The sequence below is a fragment of the Hemicordylus capensis genome, chromosome 3, assembly GCF_027244095.1.
Source record: "Hemicordylus capensis ecotype Gifberg chromosome 3, rHemCap1.1.pri, whole genome shotgun sequence".
In the NCBI taxonomy this organism is placed as follows: Eukaryota; Metazoa; Chordata; class Lepidosauria; order Squamata; family Cordylidae; genus Hemicordylus; species Hemicordylus capensis.
This window is the reverse complement of record NC_069659.1, coordinates 273127939-273153840: the sequence shown is the minus strand read 5'-3', so window position 1 is coordinate 273153840 and position 25902 is coordinate 273127939. Positions and strand designations below refer to the sequence as shown.

Below are 25902 nucleotides of genomic sequence, written 5' to 3'. Positions count from 1 at the left end.
CATAGACTATAGTGCTGCAGGACAGTATTTTAAATAAGATGTATCTCAGTGGTTCAACAGCTCTGGTATGCAGTCAGGTAGAAGTGGAAGTTGGAAGGTGAGATGCAAGACTATGCAGAAGACAACAGTGCAGAGGAAAACAGCACAGCACTGTGAAAGAATCGCTCCTTCCCATTTTGTTTTATGGTTTGTTTTTCTTCAGTTTGTCCTATGTCGCCTCCAGGCTCTGCAGAGGTTAAAAAGTAGCAACCTCTAACAGCCAAGTCTGAGGTAAAGCTTATCTGCTGCAGAGTTTTGGAGGGAAAGTTACAATGCGTTGTGATTGGTTGTCTCCAGGCAGAGACAGACAGTTCTGGCTGCCTGAGGGACGAGACTCCCTGATTGGTTAACGTATCCTTTTGGAACTGGTTAAAAGGCAGGGCTTTGGGGGAAGCATTCTGTGTGAGAGAGTATGCTGTTGAATGTTGTGTGAGCTGGAAGACTAGAACACCAGCAGGGCAGAGTTGGGCTAAAACTTCCAGGGAAGGTAGCAGTGAGGAAGTTGGTCCTACTGGAACCTGCTAGGCCTTGAGAGAGAAGGTTAGCGAGCTTGTTGTTTTGTATTTTGAATTCTGTACTCTTGCCAACTGAACTTTTCATTATTTGTTCCTGTACCATTTTTTTAAAAATTATTGCAGGCTTTTATAATAGTAAACCTGTTCTGTTTTTATACTAGTTTACTGGTGTCCCTGTTATTTCAGTCCCACTTCACCTGCCTACCTGCCCATTTTATTTACAACACTACTGAGTTTTGATATTGTTTTTGAAAGACAGAGGGTTCATTGACTAGGAGTGGAACCAGTCATACTAGCTATAGAACTTATTTTGATGGCAGCGGATGGTTAGACTGAGGGCCAGCAATGACCAAGCCCTCACAAGCACCAATAAACCAAGCTCTGTTTAATCCCTAGCACAGCACAGAGCTTGTTCTCCAGGGTGTTTACTGTAAAGTGAACTAATCAGCTGTCTTCCAAGGCCCAGGGACAAGAAGAACATTATGAAAGGAAACAGAATCAATGGAACGTTTTTCTTTCCTGCAGCTAGGATGGCTTTGTTAATTTTTCTGTGATAAGTTGATGCAAGGTTTAGGGGGTTCCTCCCCCTTCCACAACACCTGTTTATGTCACTAGGGTCACAGCATATATAGGCACCAATTATTGACTTTGGTTGTGGTAGCTGCGCTAACGCACTTCTCTTTGTTTAAGGTTGCTAAGTTATAAAACCACAAGTTCCTCAACAGGCCAGTAGGTGACAAAACTTTGCTGTCTTCTAAGAATAACAAAAAGTACTGAGGGTTCCTAGGGCAGTGGGAACTGAGCTAGAAAAAAGGCTCAAAGGAAACAGGGTGAATCAATGGCTTGGTTCAGACGTAATAGCTAACTGCAGTTAAAGTTAGCCAAGGTTCCAATTCTTGACTCCAAATCAGGCCACAGACGTTCACCAAACTGCAGCCAGCCAAACTCCAGTTGTAGGCAAGCCCCTCCCTGCTGCTCAGACTCCAAGGCCAATCCTAGCCAGTTCCACAGCCAGACTATGAGCAAAGCATTGCCACGTCAGTGAGCTGGCCGCAATTTGCTACGATCTCGAAGGGGCGTGCCGAGCTCAACCATGCATTTCCAAAAGCGCTCCGCCCACCTTAGGCAGAGAAAGGGCATTGAAAGCCTTTTAAATAGTCTGCAATGCCAGTACTTCTGCCAGCGATGGCACTGCCGCCCCAGATGAGTCTTCCTCTCAGGAGCAAGACTAGGGAGCAAATATACCACCAGGGGAAGGGGCCCACCTTTCTGTGAAACGAATAGAACTTGCTCCAGAATCCCTGCCTGTGACAATCCCTCCAACCCATAAAGGAGCACACACACCCCATTTGTTCTCCCCACCCAGAGAGGAGACGCCCCATTCATGAGCTATCCCTGCAATGAGGCAGCCCTTTGCCAGAGCATACCTGCTTGCGTGGATAGTGAGAACACAGGGGCTGGGCACTGAAGAATTTGTTAATTCTTCACAGAAGAATTAACAAACCCATTCAAACTTCCCGGGCAGGGTTCAGCATGGCTCCATATGCAGATCTCCCAGCACGAGAATGCCTAGGAGAGCAGAATTAACCTCATTTTAATCTCCGTTAACCTATGTTTTTGCTCATGTGTCACTGCAGTGCGTGGCAATACATGAATAGACCCCCGACTGGGAGGCTGCAGCCAGCCTCCCGGGCTCAGGGATCTCTCCAGGATGCCCTGCGTGCTCTTCTCACAGATCGTAAGCAAAGCTTCCAGAGCTACATAGCTGACAGGAGGGGTGAGGCTGGTTTTCTGAGAGGTTTCCAGGAAGAAGCACTGAAAGCATGGAGCATCAAGGTCCTTGGGCTTGAGGCTGCGCTGCCACCTCAATGATTGCAGTTTGAACATCAGTGCAAAACCACGGTTAAAGCTGTGCCAGCAGTCAGAAGTAATGCTTCGGTGACAAAACCTCAGTTGTTGGCAGCGAAACTTAGAGCTCCAAGGTTCAAACTGGAGTTTGGTAGGGCAAACTGGAGGTCGCTTTTGGCCCATAACTGAGGTTTTGTGCATTCAAGCATAATGGAGTTACAACCTTGACCACGATTAACTATGGTTAATTGTTACGTCTGACTGCAGCCAATATCTTGTAGCATGGCTGCTGGCAAAACATCCTCAAAGGGTAAGCTGGGAGAACTTTACACTGTTTAGAGGGCTGAACAGTTTAAAGCTCTTCAGATTACAGTTAAGAATATATCTCAGATACAATATTGGGGGACCCTTTCTGCTGTATATCTATGTGTGGCAGCATACTTCTCTGTCTATTCTCATTTCCCTATTATGCATATAAACTAGTGTAGTGGTTAGAGTGTTGGACCAGGTTGGACTAAGACTGGGGAGACCTGAGTTCAAATCCCCACTCAGCCATGAAACTCATTGGTGGACTCTGGGCTAGTCACTTATCACTCAGCCTAACCTACCTCACAGGATTGTTGTAACAAGAAACATAAACCATGTGAACTGTTCAGGCTTCTTGAAGGAAGAGTGAGATAAAAATGTAAAAATAAATAAATAATAATATCTAGGATAAAGTATCTGCTTTTCATGCAGAAGATCCGAGGTTCAATGCCTAGCAGACTCCTGTCTGAAACCCTGGAGAGCCACTTCCAGTCAGTGTAGACAATTCTGTGCTAGATGGACTAAGGGTCTGACTAGGGGCGTAGCTAGGGGAGAGGGGGCCTGTGTTCATCCCTCTCTTTGGCGGCCCCCCAGAATGCAGGAGATAATGAAGAAAATAGGGAGGAGTGGAGCTGGAGGGCCCTCAGGAACTGGGGGCCTGTGTTCTTTGAACCCTTTCGCTCAATTATAGCTACGCCCCTGGGTCTGACTTGATATAAGGCTTATATACCTTAGCATGGTGTGTGACAGGTTTTGCCTTTATTGTTTTTTCTTATCACTAGGATTCCAGGTGCTTAACATCTTCCTGCAGGAAGTTTCTGGTAGGATCTCTATGAAATCTCCAAAGTGAGGTAGCAAAATCAAATCATTTGATTCTATTTTCAGTCTTATGATTAAAAGCAATTGCCTGCAGCCCTAGATGCTAAAAGTGTGAGATCTCAACTTTTCCAATAAAGAAAAAAAAGAAAGAAAGAAGTCACCTTTCAAGTTTTTAAAAATCAAATCTAAAATCTGAATTTTATTATTATTATTTGTATCCTGCTCTTCCTTCAAGGAGCCCAGAGCGGTGTACTACATACTTAAATTTCTCTTTCACAACGACCCTGTGAAGTAGGTTAGGCTGAGAGAGAAGTGACTGGCCCAGAGTCACCCAGCTAGTATCATGGCTGAATGGGGATTTGAACTCGGGTCTCCCTGGTCCTAGTCCAGCACTCTAACCACTACACCACGCTGGCTTATTTGAAAACATGCTGGTTACATATGGAATTTCATCCAAACAAACAAGACTTTGAAGGGAAAATCCAGATAATATACATTGAATTCCATGGTTCACAAAACATGGAGGTTGTTCTCACAAGCAGCCAAGACCGGGCAAGGGCAGCTAAGCCCGGGCTTGGTTGCCCATAGGAACCACCAGGAGCCATCTGAATCCCAGTGGTACCTCGTTGGCAAACCCGCCTTGGGAGCCCGCCTCGTAAAATGAGGTTAAGGGAGCGAGTGCTCCCTTAACCCATTTACATGACAGTGTGTCAATGTCAGCTGCTTTCAGTCAGCACTGAAACACTGACCATCACTGGGGGGCCGGACAACACATTCTGACCCCGATGCCTCATGCTGCCAGGAGCAGTGGAGGAGCATCTAGGCATGTGATCCACACACCCAGCACCAACAAGATGATCGTCTATAGGGGAGATAAACTTTCCAAGGCTTCCTTCCCACCCGCCCTCATGCTTGATCATGAGAAAGGCCCCATGATGTTGGTTGGCATTGCAGGTGGAGAAGAGGCAGAGAATAAAGCCAGGAAAGGGGGAAAATAAAAATATCAAAAAGCAGAAAGACCAAAAAGGGAAAGCAAACCCTTCTGAAACCACCAGTTGAAATTATCAGAAGAATACCACAAACATCTCTCTGTTGTGGCAATTATCAACTCAGAAATGGTTTTCTAAAAAGTAGACTTGCATGCATTCAATATATTTTTACAGATGGATCTTTATATGTGTTTGTCTTGTTTTAAGAGGGGTTTCTACCTCGAAATATAAACATAACATGATTATTTTCCCATCATATCTGCTCTCACACAGCTCTATCCTCTGCATGTTTTGTTTACTCAGAATGAAATCCCACTAAATTCACTGGCTTAGATACCATGCAGTGCCTTGCCAGTGGAAGAACAGGGCATGCGTGCTAGCTCCATGAGTATGATTGCCCATTGACACTGCTTGCAAATGCACAGAGCCTTCAAGTATCCTAAGAATTGTATCTGAATTGTAGGACACTTCTCTCATTGGGAACTATGGGAGAAGTGTCCTACAGTGATGACAGAATCCTTAAGAGCCGTGGACACTCTGAATATTTGCAAGCAAAATTAACAGGTTTTCCATACGCATGGTGCTAGGGTGCACTTACATCAGCAGCAGTATCTAAGCCACTAGGGCTAAATCCCTGCTAGGTATGCACTGAATCATTATTAATAGATTTGTTATGCATAGGATTGCAGCCTTAGTAACATTTGGGGAGGCTCAGTTCTTTATTTACATTTTAAAAAAACATTTAACAGGGGTTTTGGTTTTTTTCAACATTTGGGGAGGTTCAAGAGTTATTTGAGCTAATTTAACATACATCTGGCAGTCTTAATATGTCTTCAGCCAAAGCTTTGGCTCTACTCATGTAACCACATTGGCCACAAGAAAAGCCTTGACCAAGTTGACTCCCACCTACTTAATTCTGTGCTGAGCCCACCATGCACCTTAACTACAGGAATGTAGGAAGCTGCCTTATACTGAGTAGACCATGGGTCCATTTATCCCAGTATTGTCTACACTGACTGACAGTGGCTCTCCGAGGTTTTAGGCAGGAGACTGTCCGAGCCCTCCCTGGAGATTCCAGGAAGTGAGCCTGGAATCTACTGCATGCAAGCTGGTGGCCATCACCCCATTCCATGGCAGAGAATTCCATAGAATTATATGCTGTGTGAAAAAGTATTTCGGTTTGTCAGTCCTAAATTTTCTGGCAACCAGTTTTATGGGATGATCCTGGTTCTAGTGTTGTAAGAGAGGTTGAAAAATATATCTCTATCTGCTCTTTCCATGTCATGCACCATCCCCTAAGGCAGGGGTGGGGAAGCCCTAAGGGAAGATCTTACAGAGCTCGCATGCAGTCATCCATCCAAATGCAAACCAGGCAGACCCTTTTTAGCAAAGGAGACAATTCATGCTTAATACCACAAGACCAGCTCTTCTCCTATACAGACATGCATAAGATTTTTGGCACACCTCAGCAAATATTCAAATAGAAGAGGCCACAGTCTAGCCAGGCATATAGAAATCTCATCAGTTTCAAAGGAAAAATTAAGCACAGGCCCACTGTTGACAATGGTATGCCAAACATCACATCCTTTATGTATGCATATGATGGGCTCACCATGAACTCAAGCAGGTGCTTGAACTCCAACATGAGAAAGCCTTTTCATCCTACTACCATGCACTGAAGTGCCCATGTGAGTCGGTCGTTTACTTTAAACACTGTCAATACAATGTTCCCATAGGTAGCTTTTGCATTCATTGCCTTTCAAAAGTTCACAGTAGAAGCTGAGAGTCAAGACACCTTTCAGTAGAAACATCTTTCACATGTTAATCAACTTGTCTTTGCATATATCCAACTGCATAAAATGACCTTTTCAAAGTGCCTGATATGCCAAAACTGGGAGGTGAGAATAGAGAATAGAGAATAAGCATATGGATTCCTTTTGTTATTACCTTTCTTTGATACCTAATATGCTCTGTATGTCAGCTTCACACCTGGAAGCTCTCTCTGTCGCTGTGCCAGTGACTAACAGTGATATAATAACATATTAAGGGGAATAGATTGGAGCTTTGATGGCAGATCTAAAAATGCATTTCAAAAGCCAATTCCTCTGATTTTGTCATTTCTCTATTTGTAAATGACCCTTAAATTGAAGTTTTCTGGGAACCTTGAAGAAAACTTGAGGAAAAAAGCAGTTACCACTTTACAAACTATACCTAAGTGGTTCACACATTTAACTCATTGCTTTCTCTTAAATTTCTGCTGAAGTGACTTCATACATTATGCTGAGCATCCTGAAACTTTGCAGGTTTTCAACTCTGAGTGTGAACTACTTATTTATTTATTTATTTATTTATTTATTATTAATTTTTATATCGCCCCATCCAAAGGCTCTGGGCGGTGCACAATCAGTAAAAACAAAAATAACACCATTTAAAACAAACTGCTTTAAAAAATATATAAACAAATTTAAAACAGTTCAGAGCCATTTAAAAGCAATTAAAATTTGATTGATTGATTAAGTGCCGTCAAGTCGGTGTCGACTCTTAGCGACTACATAGATAGATTCTCTCCAGGATGATCTGTCTTCAACTTGGCCTTTAAGGTTTCTCAGTGGTGCATTCATTGCTGTCATAATCGAGTCCATCCACCTTGCTGCTGGTCGTCTTCTTCTTCTCTTGAAGAAGCATGATAGTTTGAGCCTGGTCATTTGTGCCTCGAGTGAAAATTCTGGATTGATTTGTTCTATGATCCATTTGTTTGTTTTCCTGGCTGTCCATGGTATCCTCAAAAGTCTTTTCCAGCACCAAAGTTCAAAAACGTCAATACTTTTTCTGTCTTGCTTCTTCAAAATGCAGCTTTCGCATACATAGAGTGTCACGGGAAAAACCACTGTGTGAACTATTCTAATCTTTGTGGGTATAGACATGTCATGGCATCTAAATATCCTTTCCAAGGCCTTCATTGCAACGCTACCAAGTGCTAGTCTGTGGCATATTTCTTGACTGCTGGATCCTTTACTGTTGGTGGTCGATCCTAAACGGCAGAAGCTATCTACCACTTCAATGTCTTCATTATCAATTCTGATAATCAGAATCAATTAACAATACTTAAGTACAATTTTAAAACCTTGGAAGGCCAGGCCAAACAAGTACATTTTTAGGGCTTTCTTGAAGGCCAACAATGAGCCCAAACTACAGATATCTGCCAGGAGTGCATTCCTCAGGACAGGGGCAGCTACAGAGAAGGCCAGGTTCTGAGTTGCCACCAGACGCACCGACGGTAACTGGAGATGGACCTTTATATATGACCTCAATGTGCGATAGGGATCATACAGAAGAAGGCGCTCTCTAAGGTAACCCAGACCTAAACCATTTGTTGTAAGATGCCTACGTTACAAAACAGTACCATTGGACCATGTTCTCCACTGGAGTTCCATTCTCAGCTAAAGTCATAGATAGCAAAGGCATTGAGGCAATGGGAATTGGGGGCTTGAGTTCCTAGAGGGAGAAAAATGGGTTTAAAAGGCTGAAAACTGAATAAATAATTGAAAGTAAGTGTCATACCCCTGGTAACTGGGCAAAGAGGCACCTTTTACCATGGTGATTCTCTTTATTTAGCAGGGGGAAAGTAACTGGCCCTTCCCACCCCCAGCACAGTACTTCCAGTGACTGTTGCTGGTGTCTATCTTATGTTTCTTTTTAGAATGTGAGCCCTTTGGGGACAGGGTTCCATCTTATTTGTTTGTTATTTCTCTGTGTAAACCGCCCTGAGCCATTTTTGGAAGGGCGGTATAGAAATCAAATTATTATTATTATTTATTATTATTATTATACCATGCTCTGCAAGTCTCCGGCTGTCCAGTAATGCCCCCCAAAAGCCGCAATTCTACCATTTTAGGCCACCTAGGAATCGTGGATATGCAATTTTTTAAATTTAATCTAGTTATTTATTTATCTATCATTTTTATATACCACCTGATATGTGCACAATTTAAACCACACACAAAAAATTGAAACAGAGCAAAAATAATTAAAACAATTTCACAGAATAAAACGTTAAAACAATTTCATGGGATAAAAACAATTAAACAGTTTAAAATTTATTTCAGTTAAAAGCCTAAGAAAACAGGTGTGCCCTGAGCGTTTTCCTAAAATCAGTGATGGAGATGCTCTTATTTCAACAGGGAGCATATTCCAAAACCCCGGCGCAGCCAAAGAAAATGCCCAGTCCCAAGTCACCCACCAAACAAACTGGTAGCACCGTAACTGGACCTCTCCAAATGATTTTAATAGACAATAGGGTTAGCGCTCTCTTAAGTATCTGGGACCCAAGCCATTAAAGGCTATATAGGTAATAACCAACCCTTTGTATTTTGCTCAGAAGCATATAGTCAGTGCCCTTCTTTTAAAATCGGTATTATATGGCCCCTTCACTTTGTCCCAGACCAGTCTGGCTGCCTCATTCTGTATTATGAAATGTAGTTTCTGGACTACGTACAAAGGCAGCCACATGTGCATTTCAGTAGTCAAGCCTGGAGGTTGCCAGCATATGCACCACTATTTTAAGGTCAATTACCCAGGAGCAACATATGATCCATCACAGAGCTGGCAGCAACCATGACACCCCAGCTATGTTTCAAGGGGTTCTTACACCCTGATTTCCTGAAACCCTATCCCTAAAAGCCCTTCAGGTTTTTATAGTTCCGAGTTTTTTATATTAATAACTTTTAATTTGAAACATTTAAAAATTGTAATTTTAAATGTGGTCTTAGCTTGGTCTTTGAACTTGTTAGACTTTATTAATATTTTATTTTACATTGTATCTATTTTATTAATGTTGTGAGCCACCCCAAGCAGCAGTGTACTGGAGGGGGGTGATATAAATATTTTAAATAAATATCTTCACACCTGTCTGCATCCACTTATGCTATCCTTCAATATCTGTAAATAGAACAACTATTTCAAAGACACTGTCAGTGTCCTGTGCTCTCTGATCTAAAAGAAACAAAATCCAGCAGTGCTGGGCACTCCCCATCACTTGGAGAAGTGGGGCACACCATCATTGTTGCTTATGCATTAAACTTCTAGGTGCTAAAGTGAATCAGTGCCCCAACTACAGGTAAGATTTTCCACACTCTTGAAAATGTTCATGTAGAAACAATGTACGGGCTCCTACCCACATACCTAGCAGAGATAGAATGTTAATGGCTCACTCCTATCAGCTGTTCTGCCAGCAAACAAATGTAATGGATCAAGCACAAGGATTCCTGTGCTGACACATTAGAATGTAAAGGATTCTACTGGCAGACATGTTGCATCCGTGAGGCCTACCTGCATAAATATCACTCTACATAATCATTATGGGTGACAATACAAGGACTGAAAGAAAATGGGTTACTAGGGACATGCTATCGCCTCCAGATCAAAACAGTGAGAGTGACCTGGATTTGGAAAAGCAAATGAGAGAGGCACCAAAGAGAGACAGCACTGTAATAATGGGTGACTTCAATTACACTCACATAGACTAGGGGTATGCACGGAACCGCGGAGCTGTGGTCCGGCACTGGGGTGTGGGGGTCCCTTTAAGGGCGGGGAGGGCTTACTTACCCCTCCCGCTGCTTTCCCCCCTCCGGCGCCCATATTTTATTGAGTAATTGGGGCGGCAGGATACTTCCCTGCTGCCCCTTTCTCCTGGCGCTTCTCTGCTCTGCTGCTGCAGCGCACGCACGCATATCTTCTTGAGTAATTGGGCGGCAGGATACTTCCCTGCCACCCCTTCTCCGGTGCTTTGGGAATTCTTTTTACTAAAACCTTTTAGCAATTCTTCCCCCGCTTGACGTGCAGTGCTGTGCAGTGCTGTGCTGTGCAAAAGGCTTTAAGAAGCCTTTTGTGTGTGTGCACGTACGCACGAGTAAACAGAGCAGCAGGATATCTCCCTGCCGCCCCTTCTCCCACTTTGCTGCAAATGGGAAAAGAGGCGGCAGGGAAATATCCTGCCGCTCCATTTACTCGAAGAAATACCTGCACGCGTGCGCGCACACACACACAAGGCTTCTTAAAGCCTTTTGCACAGCACAGCACTGCACATCAAGCGGGGGAAGAATTGCTAAAAGATTTTAGTAAAAAGAATTCCCAAAGCACCGGAGAAGGGGCAGCAGGGAAGTATCCTGCCGCCCAATTACTCAAGAAGATATGCATGCGCGTGCACACTGCAGCAAAGCAGAGAAGCGCTGGAGAAGGGGTGGCAGGGAGGGGTAAGTAAGCCCTCCCTGAACCTCCCCAAACCAACCCCCTACCCCGAACCACCCGAATCCGAACCACCCATGTCCGTTCCATTCCGGAGGCCTTTAGAATGGCCTCCGAACCGGTCCGGGCACATCACTAACATAGACTGGGCAAATTCATATGTGGGTATTGACAAAAAGGCCACATTTTCTAGCATGCTAAATGACTGTGCCTTAGAATAGTTGGTTGTGGAACCAACCAGAGTGAAGGCAACCTTGGAATTAATCCTTAGTGGTGCCCAGGATCTGGTGCAAGATGTCAGAGTTGTAGAACCATTGGGGAATAGTGACCATAGTGTGATCCAATTCAGCTTATATGTAAGTCGAACTTCTTCAAGGCAGTCCAACACAGATGTGTTGAACTTCATTACAGATATGTTGGACATCAAAAGATGAAACTTCTCAAAAATGAGGGAACTGATAAAAATGAAGCTGAAAGGGAAAGTCAGGAGGGTTAAAACACTCCAGAAAACATGGAAATCATTTAAAACCACAGTACTAGAAGCACAGTTGGAATGTATACCAAGAAAGAGGAAAGGTATCACCAAGTTCCTTTTCCTTCAGAAAATGAAAGTCCTGCCCAAATGAAGAGATCAGGAAGGAACAAGGAAGAGAGCCAGCGTGGTGTAGTGGTTAGAGTGCTGGACTAGGACCGGGGAGACCTGAGTTCAAATCCCCATTCAGCCATGAAACTAGCTGGGTGACTCTGGGCCAGTCACTTCTCTCTCAGCCTAACCTACTTCACAGGGTTGTTGTGAGGAGAAACTCAAGTATGTAGTACACCGCTCTGGGCTCCTTGAAGGAAGAGCGGGATATAAATGTAAAATAATAATAATAATAATAATAATAATAATAATAAAAAAAAAGAATAGAACTGCCCAATGGAAGCAAGATCAAGAACCTGGGAGAGAAGAACATTACAAATACTTGGGCATTCTCCAGGCTGATAACATCGCACACACTGAAGTTAAAAGAAAAAGTGGAAGTGAATACATCAGGAGAGTTAGAAAAATCCTCAAGTCCAAACTCAATGGCGGGAATACCATACAAGCCATAAACACCTGGGCTATACCTGTTATCAGATACACTGCAGGAATAATAGACTGGACCCAGGCAGAGCTAGAGACGCTGGATCGTAAGACCAGGAAAATCATGACCATCAATCATGCTCTGCACCCCTGCAGTGATGTCAATAGGCTATACCTCCCTCGCAGCTCAGGTGGAAGAGGAATGCTGAAAGTCCATCAAACAGCAGAGGAGGAGAAAAGAGGCCTTGAAGAATATATAAAGGACAGTGAAGAAGATGCACTTCAAATGGTCAATAACGTGAAACTATTCAACACCAATGAAACAAAGCAGGCCTACAAGAAAGAACAAGTCAAGAACCGAGCAGAAAAATGGAAAAAATAAGCCCCTGCATGGTCAATATTTGCACAATATAAGTGGAAAATCAGACATAACCAAGACCTGGCAATGGCTGAAGAATGGCAACTTGAAGAAAGAAACAGAGGGTTTAATAATGGCTGCACAAGAACAGGCACTAAGAACAAATGCAATAAGAGCAAAAAATCAACCACAAACAGCAAGTGCCACCTTTGTAAAGAAGCAGATGAAACCGTGGACCACCTAATCAGCTGTTGTAAAAAGATCGCACAGACTGACTACAAACAAAGGCATGACAAGGTAGCAGGGATGATACACTGGAACATCTGCAAAAAATACAAGCTACCTGTAGCCAAAAATTGGTGGGATCATAAAATTGAAAAAGTGGTAGAAAATGAAGATGTAAAAATATTATTGGACTTCCTATTACAAACAGACAAACATCTGCCACACAATACAAAAGATATAACTGTAGTCGAGAAGAAAGAAAAACAAGTTAAAATAATCGACATAGCAATATCAGGGGATAGCAGAATAGAAGAAAAAGAAATAGAAAAAATCACCAAATACAAAGATCTACAAACTGAAATGGAAAGGCTGTGGCAGAAAAAGACCAAAATAATCCCAGTGGTAATTGGCGCCCTGGATGCAGTTCCAAAAGACCTTGAAGAGCACCTCAACACCATAGGGGCCACAGAAATCACCATCAGCCAATTACAAAAAGCAGCTTTACTGGGAACAGCCTATATTCTGCAACGATATCTATAACAATTGACAATAAAATGCTGGCATCCCAGGTCCTTGGGAAGGACTCGATGTCTGGATAAAACAAACCAGTCAATAACACCTGTCTGAATGTGTAAACAAGAAATAATAATAAAAACAACTAAAATGTTTAGAAACAACTGGTGTCAGAAAAAACATTCAGATATTTATGAAAAAAGCAATGAGCATGTGGAGTACACAGTTAACAATCAATGGCGAGACACTTGGACAGGATAGCATTAGAAGAGGCATTTTCCAAGGGGACTCACTATCCCCTCTGTTGTTTGACATGACCTCTGTTGTTTGACATGACCCGACTTTCACAAATACTAAACAAAACAGGCCTCGGATACCAAACATCTAAAACATCAAGTAAAGTAAACCATCTGCTGTACATGGACGATCTGAAGTGGAACGGAAAGTCCCAGTCAGAAATCGAATCACTGCTAAACACTGTCTGTATATTCAGTAGTGATATAGCAATGGAGTTTGGACTAGACAAGTGTGCTGCATTAATAATATACAGAGAGAAAATTACAAAAACAGAAGGAATAGAACTGCCCAATGGAAGCAAGATCAAGAACCTGGAAGAGAAAGACCCTTACAAATACTTGGGCATTCTCCAGGCTGATAACATCGCACACACTGAAGTTAAGAGAAAAATAGGAAGTGAATACATCAGGAGAGTTAGAAAAATCCTTAAGTCCAAACTCAATGGCGGGAACACCATACAAGCCATAAACACCTGGGCTATACCTGTTATCAGATACACTGCAGGAATAATTGACTGGACCCAGGCAGAGCTAGAGACGCTAGATCGTAAGACCAGGAAAATCATGACCATCAATCATGCTCCGCACCCCTGCAGTGATGTCGATAGGCTATACCTCCCTCGCAGCTCAGGTGGAATGCTGAAAGTCCATCAAACAGTAGAGGAGGAGAAAAGAGGCCTTGAAGAATATATCAAGGACAGTGAAGAAGATGCACTTCAAATGGTCAATAATGCGAAACTATTCAACACCAATGAAACAAAGCAGGCCTACAAGAAAGAACAAGTCAAGAACCGAGCAGAAAAATGGAAAAATAAGCCCCTGCATGGTCAATATTTGCACAATGTAAGTGGAAAATCAGACATCACCAAGACCTGGCAATGGCTGAAGAATGGCAACTTGAAGAAAGAAACAGAGGGTTTAATAATGGCTGCACAAGAACAGGCACTAAGAACAAATGCAATAAGAGCAAAAGTCAAAAAATCCGCCACAAACAGCAAGTGCCGCCTTTGTAAAGAAGCAGATGAAACCGTGGACCACCTAATCAGCTGTTGTAAAAAGATCGCACAGACTGACTACAAACAAACGCATGACAAAGTAGCAGGGATGATACACTGGAACATCTGCAAAAAATACAAGCTACCTGTGGCCAAACATTGGTGGGACCATAAAATTGAAAAAGTGGTAGAAAATGAAGATGTAAAATTATTATGGGACTTCCGACTACAAACAGACAAACATCCGCCACACAATACACCAGATATCACTGTAGTCGAGAAGAAAGAAAAACAAGTTAAAATAATCGACATAGCAATACCAGGGGATAGCAGAATAGAAGAAAAAGAAATAGAAAAAATCACAAAATACAAAGACCTACAAATTGAAATTGAAAGGCTGTGGCAGAAAAAGACCAAAATAATCCCAGTGGTAATTGGCGTTCTGGATGCAGTTCCAAAAGACCTTGAAGAGCACCTCAACACCATAGGGGCCACAGAAATCACCATCAGCCAATTACAAAAAGCAGCTTTACTGGGAACAGCCTATATTCTGCGACGATATCTATCAATTGACAATAAAATGCTGGCATCCCAGGTCCTTGGGAAGGACTTGATGTCTGGATAAAACAAACCAGTCAATAACACCTGTCTGAATGTGTAAACAAGATAAAAACAGCTCTGGCAACAGAAATGTAAGGAAACAATAAAGGATGCAAAAAGAGACTATGAGGAGCATATAGCTAGATGTGTCAAGGGGAATAACAAAAACTTATTTAAATATATCAGAAGTAGAAAACCTGCCTGGGAGGCAATTGGCCCCTTAAATGATGAGGACGTGAAAGGGATTATTAAGGAGGATAAGGAGATTGCATAGACGTTTTTTGCATCTGTCTTCATGCCAGAGGATGTTGCCCATATACCCTCTCCAGAATTGAGCTTTTCAGGTTTAGATAGAGGCTGAAGAACTGGACCAATTTGAGGTGACATGGGAAGATGTTCTAAATTGTGTTGAAAAACTAAAAAAGTAACAAATTGCCAGAGCCAGATGGCAACCACCTAAGAGTTCTGAAAGAATTCAAATGTGAAATTGCTAATCTGCTAGCAAAAATATGTAACTTGTCCCTAAAATCAGGGTCTGTACCAGGGGACTGGATAGTAGTTAATTTAACTCCAGTTTTCAAAAAGGAATCGGGGAGGTACCCAGGGGTTATCTAGGAAATGACAGGCCAATTAGCTTAAATTCTGTGTCAGGTAAATGGATAGAAAGCATACTTGACAAAATTCTTAAACATAAAGAAGAGCAGGCCTTGCTGAAGGAGAACCAGCATGGCTCCTGCAATGGCAAGCCTTGCCTCACTAACCTTTTGGAGTTCTTTGAGAGTGGAGAAAGGTGATCCGGTTGGTATAGCATACTTGGATTTTCAAAAAGCTTTTGACAAAGTTCCCCACCAAAGGCACTTGAGTAAGTTTAGAATTCATGGGAAAAGGGGACAGGTTCATGTGTGGATTGGTAACTGGTTGATGGACAGGAAACAGAGGGTAGGAATAAATAGACAGTTTTCTCAATGGAGGGAAGTAAGAAGTGGGGTCCCCCAGGGATCTGAACTGGGACCAGTGCTCTTTAACTTGTTCATAAATGATCTAGAAGTTGGGGTAAATAGTGAAGTGGCCAAATTTGCAGATGATACTAAACTATTCAGGGTAGTGAAAACCAAAACAGATTGTGAGGAGCTCCAAAAGGATCTATCCAAACTGGGGGAAAGGGAGACAAAATGGCAAATGTGGTTCAGTGTAAGCAAGTGTAAAGTGATGCATATTGGGACAAAAAACAAACAAACCCAACTTCACATATACACTGATAGGGTCTGAGCAGTCAGTGACTGACCAGAAGAGGGATCTTGAAGTTCGGGTAGACAGATAGTTGAAAGTGTTGAGTCAGCACGAAGCAGCTGTGAAAAAGGCAAATTACTGGTTCAAACTAGTTCTTTGCCCACAGGGGCTGGCCCCACTGATGCTGCAGGACAACTTCCAATCCTCCTGGAAGCGGGCAGTTGATAATAAGGTGGCACTGTTGGCCTTCTCCCTGTCTCACCTTCTTGCTATGGTCAGTGACAAAGCAAAAATGGCCATCAAACAGATGATCCTGGACATGGAACGACAGGTGGACCTAAGTCCTAGCTACCTGGCCTCAGACAGCTCTAGGTTCACGCGCCCCCCCCCCCCCCCGCTACATATTTGACTCAGCTGGAAATTCCAAGCCACAGAAGAGCATTCACCCTCACCCGCTGTCATGCCTTTCCATCCGCTGTGCTGAAAGGCAAATATAGGAAGATCCCATTAATGGAAAGGCTTTGCCCCATGCCTCTGGAGAGGTGGAAACCACTGAACACGTTCTCTTTTCCTGCCCATTTTATAAAGGTAACCGGGAGAAGCTTATATTTCTTCTGCTTCTCAACTACCCTGGCCACCCCAGTCAAGCCTACACTAAGATGCTGCTCTTGGATGAAAAGCGAACCTTCACATACAATGTTGCTAGGTTCTGTGCGGTAGCATGCAAGATCCATCGGACTATGACTGCTAGCCCATAATCTGTGATTTTAACTACTGGGTATCCTAATATGTCTATTTATATACTTCTATTTTCTTAGATGCATTCAACTCATAGATAGTTAACTTTTAACATTTTACTACTCATCTTATTAGAGTTCTATTTTTATAGACTAATTTTTACATATTGCTTATATTAGTTTGTTATCTTATCAGTTTTATTACTTATCAGTTAGCTGTCTTATTTTTTTTAGCTATCTCTCTTTTACCTTTTAGTATGTTTTATAGCCTATTTTATACTTTTAAGACATTTTTATACTCATTGAGAGTTGTATGCATATATGTAGCAACTTTCAATATGGATCTATTATTTATTCTGCTGTATTATTACCTATGCTGGTCTTTGACCGTAATAAAGTTGGTTGGTTGGTTGGTTGATTGATTGTTGAAAGTGTCGAGTTAGTGCACAGCAACTGTGAAAAAAGCAAATTACATGCTAGGGATTATTTAGGAAGGGGATTGAAAATAATAATATCATGCACTTGTAAGGAAGCTCACGTGAAAATGCCATCCCTGCTGAGCTGCCTGGGTGGGCTTGCCATAAAACTATTCTGTATTTCCAGGAGATTTAAATGCTGCCGATACCACCCCCTTATTGACAGAGCCTGAACTCCTCTGAGAATTGGGGTGGAATATTACAGGGAAAACCCTTAATTTTTGCTATTGGACAAGTACCAAAAAACCTCCCATGTGTATGCCTACAACTGATAGCTGCTGAGTGCTTGAGGACATTTCTGCATCAGAGAAAACCCCTTTTCTCCTCCTCCCATTTTTTTCCTGAGTTAAAAACCAACTCTGAGAGGCTTGTAAAAAGAAAAGAAAAGAAAGCAATTGTATTCAATTACCACAGACTGCTTTTGTCTGAGGCTTTTAGCTTTAGATACACTCAAAAATACTTAGTAGGTTACAAAAATAGGTTGTCCTAGGCTGCAGTTTTAGGTTGCATTTAGGCATGCTTAGATGTTTACAGAATCTTTTGTAATGCCCTAGGTGGGTTGAGCATTGGCTAATGTTTTTTTATTTTAATTACATTGCAGGTAAACAATAATAGAACAGTATCAGGAATATACAAAGCACACACACAATGAAATATAAGTTCCTAATGCTCTGTCTGACCAAACAAACTGTTCCCTATGCTGGATTCCCTTTTCCGTGTTCTTATGTTCTTAAGTCCTTCCCACTGTGGGTTCTCTGTGTGTACTGGAATCTATGAAGTGAAGGGCTTCAGTCCCTGAAGCTTGTCCCTGTCCCCTGCAACATGTACTGTATCACTGGGCTATCTAAGAACCATACTGTGGTCTTTTAAAAATAAAATGCAGTAACATGTTTCTTCTTTTTTAAAAATCATTTTTTAGATGCACTTCACAGGTTTTCTTAATGGTGAGAAAACTTGCTGTATCCGTGAGGCTACAAACAGCTGTGCTCGAGAGATTTTTAAGGAGGGAGTGTATAATTTCTGTTTTTCAAAAGTTTGTACATGCTGCAAAACTACAATAAATAAAAATTAGTTATATCCAAAAAGCAATATTAACAGATATTGTAAATTGAATATGCATTGTGCCAATTAAATGTGCATTTTTGTGCTAGATATTCTGTTGATGAAGTATCTTCTGTCTAGTTCGTGCCCAGAGCCAATTTACAGGGAAGTTTTCAGGACAAAATATGTCACTGAATTTGTCAGCTGGGGTCACTTTTGTCTCATGGTGGTGTTGCGTATTATGGAATAATGATAACTCTGCAGAGCATTTGCATCCATTTTATTCATGTTTCATTGTGGTATCCAACAATGAAAATACCTGTAGCCTTGTTGTTTTTTATTTTTACTGTGCAGTACCTACCTGATGTAATTTCTGATCCAAGTTATTAAGGATAAATGAGTAGAGCTCAGCTGCTAAAGTTCTATTCATCTCATCTCTATTATATCCAATGAAAATGAGGAGTGCATTCTGGGCTATAGTTTGGCACTACATACAGAGAGGGCTGAAAAAATAATTCCTTCAAAATAAAGCACCAGGTGTCCACTCTCTGAGGCACTCTTGGGCTGAGCAGACACCACTACTCAACATCTGGGCACCAATCAAGACCCACTCACCCAAACAATCAGAACAAACAAAAACAACCCTCCGAAAAAAGGTCCAGTGGGAGCCTGGCAGGTTGGGAGCCTGGCAACCAAACCCACCCCCCACCCAATTAATCCACCAGGAGGCTTTACAGACAGGGCTTCTACCCCAAATCTCCATCAGAAGAGAGTGTGTGCATTCACACAGCAGCCAAACTTACCCCAAAGTCCCTTTGAGATCCTTAGACCCATGCCACACACAAATCGGGCTTTGTCTTGAGAATTCTAGCTTATCTCGATGTATTTCCGGTTTTTTAAAATGCTGGTTTTAAGCTACTTCTTCTGAAAACGCTGGAGCAAATAGGGAGAGGTACTGATGTAGAATCATTAACATGATAAGAGGAATACTCTCTTTAGAAATGCAGATATAGCTCTTTAGTAATCTCACCAGAGGCATGCAATAATGAACTTGCAAAATAAAAACCAAGATCAGAGGGGAGGGGCTGCTTCCCTCAATGCCACGAGTGTAATTCAAAGTGGCTTTGCTCAACATTTACCCCACAGCATAAAGCCATGTGCAAATAACTCCCAAGCACAGGCAGGCAGCACACAGACAGCAGCAGCAAAGGTAGCAGCAGGGCTGCAAAATTAAAAAAAAAAAAAAATTCCACAGGAGACCCTAGTTATTTAAAAAAACAAAGAAACAAGGAATGAAATTCCAAGCAGCACCCAGTTAAAGGCATTGGTGCTGCTTGTACAATTTAAATAATAATGGCGGAGCGGGTTGATCACAGCCAGCCCAGTTAAGGGAATTGGCTAGTGGCTACAAGCAATGACAGATATCCACACAAGGAAATATACATACCAAACAGCACCCAATTAAGTCAGTAGACTGCTGTTACTATTTTAAAATAAGAGGGGGTGAAGGAGGCTGCATTATCCCGGTTATTAAAGTCACTTGGTGTCGGGCTGGCTAGAAGTGAGAATAATAAAATAAAATTCCAAGCAGCACCTAGTTAAAGGCACTGGTACTGATGGTACAAATAAGCAAAAAAAGTGGGGGGGGGGGGCAGGGGAGGAATAAAGGAGTTGGCAAGCACTGCAATTAAAAGGTTTAAAAAAATAGAAAGACAGAGCAGACACTCTGTCCCTTCACTCACTTCTGGGCCAGGCAGGATAGGCAGGCCCAGGTCTCTCTGCTCTCCTCAGTGCTGCTGCAGTCTCTCTGTCTATCAGAGTTCTCTCCTCTCCTGAGGTACAAAAACAATGGTTCTCTCTGCTTCCAATGCCACCTAATGGTGCAGTGGGGAAGTAACTTGCCTAGGGAGCAAGAGGTTGCTGGTTCAAATCCCACTGGTATGTTTCCCAGACTATGTGAATCACCTATATCAGACAGAAGTGATATAGGAAGATGCTGAAAGGCATCATCTCAAACTGCGCGGGAGATGGCAATGGTAAACCCCTCCTGTATTCTACCAAAGACAACCACAGAGTTCTGTGGTCACCAGGAGTCGGCACCGACTCAACAGCACAACTTTACGTTTACCTCTGCTTCCAAGCAGTCCCTTATATACATTATGAAACTCCCTCCTTCCCCCTAGCCAATGGGGGCAGAGTTGCTCCTGCCAACATTTGATCTGAAAGACTACTAGCTAACCAAGAAGCAAGGAGATCTCAAGCCAATTGGAAGCCAGTGCCAGGAGACCAAGTGGCGATCAGAAAAAATGGAAACAAAATAGTGTCCGCTAACCAAATCGCTAGCAAACCGAGCTGTGCAAATAAGGTGTGATTTGATTCGTAGTTGAATTAGTTCCTGTTTTCATGGGAAGATTTGATTCGTGAATGAATAATCTAATTGCCTCTGACTTGCAGCAGCAATTCTATTTGCTAGTGAATTGATCAGCACACCCCTAATTATGACTAATACTGTGTAGCTTCTCTCCTGCCCACCCTAGCTTCAGTAACCAGCAGCCACCATATAAGCAAAGGTGAAATCTGCAAAACTGTCACTGTGGCTTATCTCTAACTAAGAATTGAGGTCAGATAATCATCTTTGCCACTTTGGGTCCACTCATACCTTTCCTCATCACATCAGTTTTTCCCTGGCACTGTGCTCTCTGGTCCAAAGGAAACGAAAAAGAGTGTTTCATAGTTTCACACAGTTGTGTGGTCAGTCACACAACCAAGGCACCTGATGTGCAGAATATCATTTGGATGCTTCATAGAATCTCCCACAACAATTACTGTTCTTGTTGGAATAAACCACAGTCTGGAGGTGTTCTTTGTGCCATTGACTTCCATGGTATGGAAAATAAGTCAAACTGTAACTGTCCAGGTCAAACCCTAACATCTGGCAAATCCAATTTGTACATGCATTTGATATACATATAACAGCCATAACTACTTGGTGGTCCAGTCATTAATAATGTTGTTATGTAGAGTGCAAAAGGGTTTCTTCAATAGCCTGAGATATGCAACAAAAGTAAATAAGATATACTGCGATATTGCTAAGATTTTTCAGTGTGATATACAGAAAGGGGGCCCTTGTTTCTCTGGGAAATGCATGATCTTCCTTTCTGTTTGTAGAACTAATGATATCTTACTCCTCAGAGGATGGAAGACTTACGTTAAACTCTATTTCAAAACATTGCCTAATCTTGGGGCACTATCTAGGACAGAGTTTGGTTCATGTTCAGGACTCTTGAACTTTTAAAACAGAGAATATCTTGCTTGCTGACGTACAATAAAACATGTTGTTAGCAAGTGATCTGAGAGTCAGAGCGAGCTCTGTTCTTGGACTGCAAATCCCAGCTGAACTTATAAAACTTGGTCTGTGTTTCTTAATCTTAGCATGCCAGGGGTTTATATCTTCATTCTTGTATAGAATCCATTAGTGCCAACATATGGCCTATGAGGCAATTTTTCTTAGTCCCTGGAATTCTTTAAAAATATTCTGCACAAGGACCACCCTACCATGAAGCAGGCTGCCTCAGGCAGAGGGATGGATGTCCCTTGGCCCCTAAGAGAAGGGCTCTCCCATGGGGTGGGTGTCAGCTTCCCCCCACCCTTTCCCCTTGTGCTTCTCTGAAGGATGAAGTTGAGGTCAGGGGCCCATCTTTACTTTTTGTCCCACGCTCACTCCTTGCTATGCCCCTGGTTCTGCTTCAGACATCAAAATGCCATGGGCTAGCACTGATTCTACACATTCAATCTCTCTTTCATTTAAGAAAATATGCATCTAGCTCTCCAGGGCCATTCCAGATGGCAATTTTACTTTCCTTCACCTAGAGACTTTACAGACGGGGCTTCTACCCTGGATCTCCTCCAGGGGAGAAAGTGTGCATTCACACATCAGCCAAACCTACCCCCAAGTCCCTTCAAGAACCTTGTACCCACTCCACACACAAGTCAGGCTTTGTCTTGTGAATTCTAGCTTATCTCGAAGTATTTCCAGGTTTTTAAAATGCTGGTTTTAATCTACTTTTTCTGAAAACTCCGGAGGAAATAGGGAGAGGCACTGATGTAGAATCATTAGCATGATAAGAGGGATAGTGTCTTTGAAATGCAGATGTAGCTCTTTAGTAATCTCTCTCTCTCTCTCTCTCTCTCTCCCTGTCCCCCACACCAATTGGCTAGAAGGAAATCACGTTCGCCTGCCATGTGAACTTGTAAAAACAAAAAATGAGAGCAGAGAGGAGGGGCTGCTTCCCTCAATGCTGCAAATGTAATTCGACGTGGCTTTGCTCAACTTTTACCCCGCAACATGAAGCCATGTGTGAATACCTCCCGTGGGAAGAGCAGGCGTGTGTTAGAGATGTGCATGGAACTGTGGCAGCGAGGCTCGAAGGCGGCAGGTGTGTTGGAGACTTCTGGACATATCTGGACAACGGGGCGGCAGGGAGGTACACTGCCGCCCCAATGGGCTTGCAAGTAAATGGATGCCGGTGGGGGGAAAGTGGTGAGAGTGGTAAGTGCATCCTCCCCCGCTCTTAAAGGTAGAACCACCTCCCCCCTCCACCGTTGAACCAGAATTGCCAGCTCTGTGCATAACCCTAGTGTGTGTTCACATATTGTCTAGATTTACATCAAAGTCACTGCGAGCTATCGGGGAGCACTCCATACATGATTTGGTTTTTTTATTGTACATTGGAGCTTTGCCCGATTTATGTCCAGTGTAAAAAACTCCACTTTTTGCATCATTATGGGGGGGGGGGGGATTCAAAATATCCTATATGCCCCTTAACTCACAGTACTTCGCTCCTCTTAATTCCTGCTGTCTGGGAAAGGCCATGGTTGCCCATCAGCTTTTGAAAGTGAACTTCCAATTCCAGGAAAGTCAAATCCACAAAAGCAAACAAGAACATGTCCTCATGATTTTCCACCTAGCTTCATGAGTATGAACATTCGAAGATGGCAGTACATGGCTTTCAGTCACTGCTGGAAGCTAGGATGCAAACAAAAATTATAGCCTTTCTAAAATTATTAAGAAGAGAACAAAGAGAGATAACTACTTTCCCCTCACACAGCACTAGAACTCTGGGTATTCCAATAAAAATGATGGACACAACAACAAATGTAGTACAGGCAACAAACGAAAGAACATATAATTGCCTGAAGGAATCCATTCACTTCAAGATGGTGGTTTTTAAAAATGATTTTATCTATCATAACTAATAATCACTGACTGACTTTCACAAATTTTTGTAACTCTAATTCATTTATCAGTGGCCATTCAGCATGGTAAGGAAAAATGAACTCTTTAGCACAATGGCACTCTGACTCAGTCCAGGGGGCACTCAGAGCGCTGTTCCACGGTGAAGAGGATGGGGCTTGTGCCAGCAGAGTAGTTGAGAACTGCAGCTTAAAACCATTTAAAGTTTAATATACTGTATACAGCTTTGAAGGTTTTTTTAATCAAACATCACTTTATATCTATAATGCAAAATTATGATCCTGCAACCCAGTGTAAAAGGAACCTGCCCACTGCAAGTTTCTGCCTGCCGCTGAAACTTATTCTTTCTAAGAAGACTCTGGGCTTAAATATTGAGCTTTCTGTAAACAACAGCTCCAGTTTTATGTTTGTATGGGATCCAGATGCAGCATTCAGTTTAAATAGTGCATGATGTATGTTCTGTTGCCCATTTGTAACATACCAAAAAGAAACTCTCTAAGCAACAATCCGGGAGGTAAGCCAAATCCCAATTGTCTTGATTTTCTGCAGGTTTGCTCTTTTCTCTTAACACTATAGTAAGGTGGAATCTTTAGTGCGGATTTCTTTGATAAACTGGAGAAGGTTCACTGTGTGCAGTGCCTGATTTACTGGAACAAATCTGATGACATTCCATTAAAAAGACTTTCAGTTTTGCTTCACATTAAGAGTCCAACTAGGAATGTGCCAACTAGGAATGTGCGAATCAGTTCATGTATCTGGATGTTCTGCCTCCAGGGCCAGTCTTACCATGAAACAGTCACTTTGAAAGTAAGATTCCAGAGGGTCCCATTATACTGTGGAACTCTTCTCACGATCGGTGAGACAATCTCTGGAGCAGCTTGCGGGGAAAGTGAGTTTCGCCTACCTTCTCCGCAGACAATTGTGTTTCCTTCCCTGGGTAGCAGATCCGGGTTCGGGGTGCCGGGACGCACCAACGCGGCCCGCCCCCAGGAGTCCCAATAAAGCACTGCACGAGTGCACAGTAGATTACTGGGATCCCGCTCCCCCTGAGTGTGCCAGCTGTGGCTGCAAGCAGCTACGGCTGACACACGATTTTAAAAAATGAGGTTAAGGGAGCTCTCTCGCCTTTACGCTCGTTTAACTCGGTGGCTACTTTGGTGGATTTGCTGTTGTGTAGCCACCGGGATTGGTCTCAAGCCCAGTGGTTCACATGAGCGTGCAAAACCAGGCCGAGCTCCCTTAGCCCAGTTTTGCACACTCGTGTGAATAGCCTCAGTGACATCCGTCTTCAGGGTCAGCACTCTTTACTTGTACCTATGAAAAGATTATCTTTGAAGGGGAAAAGACGGTCTTTGAAGGGTGTTACGGTCAGAGGTATTGGCATGCCGCTTCCCATCTCCGCGCCCGAGTGGTGGGGCAGGGTGTGGGGTTGTGCACCCGGCTGAGAGGCAGGCACAGCAATGGCCATCTTGGGTCCCCTTCATGTGGCCAGGGTCTGGCCAATCAGGAGAGGGGGCCGGGGGAAAGAACTAGCCCGGCAGCCTCCTCGTCATCAGTCTCTTTGCTGCCGTCAGTCTCTTTGCTGTATTAAAAAGATGGGTGTCTACAATATTTACCCAAATATAAGGTGAGTCTGAATTTAAGACCATACCTTAAAAGACAAAGAGTTAAATACAGGTTATACCTGTATTTACCCAAAAGAAAGAGGACTCTGATTTCAAGCCAACCCCTCTATAATTAACAGGAAAGAAGGGGAGGGGGCTTGTCTAGGATTTGAGTAAGTATTTTATAGCCACGGCAAACTAGGAAAACAGCACACACACAAAAGGGAGCTGATCTAACATGCATCGCCTTTGCAAAATGAAGGGATATGAAGCACAAAATATCTTGTCACAATTGCCTATTTTCAGACTTTGGTTGTTTAAAGCTGAGATTCATTCTTGGGACTAAGATGTGTTTCCTGAATAAACTAATTCATACTTGTTGAACTGCTATTTTTGAAGGTCCAAGAAATAAGAAAGAGAATTGGATTTTGCACTACTCTGTCTTTCACTGATGAACAACAGTAATTAAATGGCAAGGTGCAACCAACTACAGGTGTTTGGTTGTTTTTTTAAATATTACTTTGTAAAGTGATGAAAGAAAAAGGAATTTGCCCTTTTGTCAGACAGTGGAAACAGAATACTGTGCATGGCTGTAACCAAGGGGGAGAGCAGATTGTATTTGTGAGTTGAATATATGACGTACAACATAATTTACTTCTGTTTTTAAATTGCTAATTCAATAGCTTCCTTTTTCTTTTTTTAAACAAAGGCATTAATTGGAATCAAAGTATAAAGGCATAGAATAGAA

The 25902-nt window shown here is 42.6% G+C and overlaps 1 long non-coding RNA gene across 1 annotated transcript; it reads left to right on the top strand.

Annotated features, from left to right (window-relative positions):
• Positions 1 to 444: 444 nt before the first annotated feature.
• LOC128351962 (uncharacterized) lies at positions 445 to 25902 on the top strand. The gene is made up of 2 exons (XR_008320145.1): positions 445 to 579; positions 22515 to 25902. It is a non-coding gene; the product is annotated as an uncharacterized LOC128351962 (long non-coding RNA).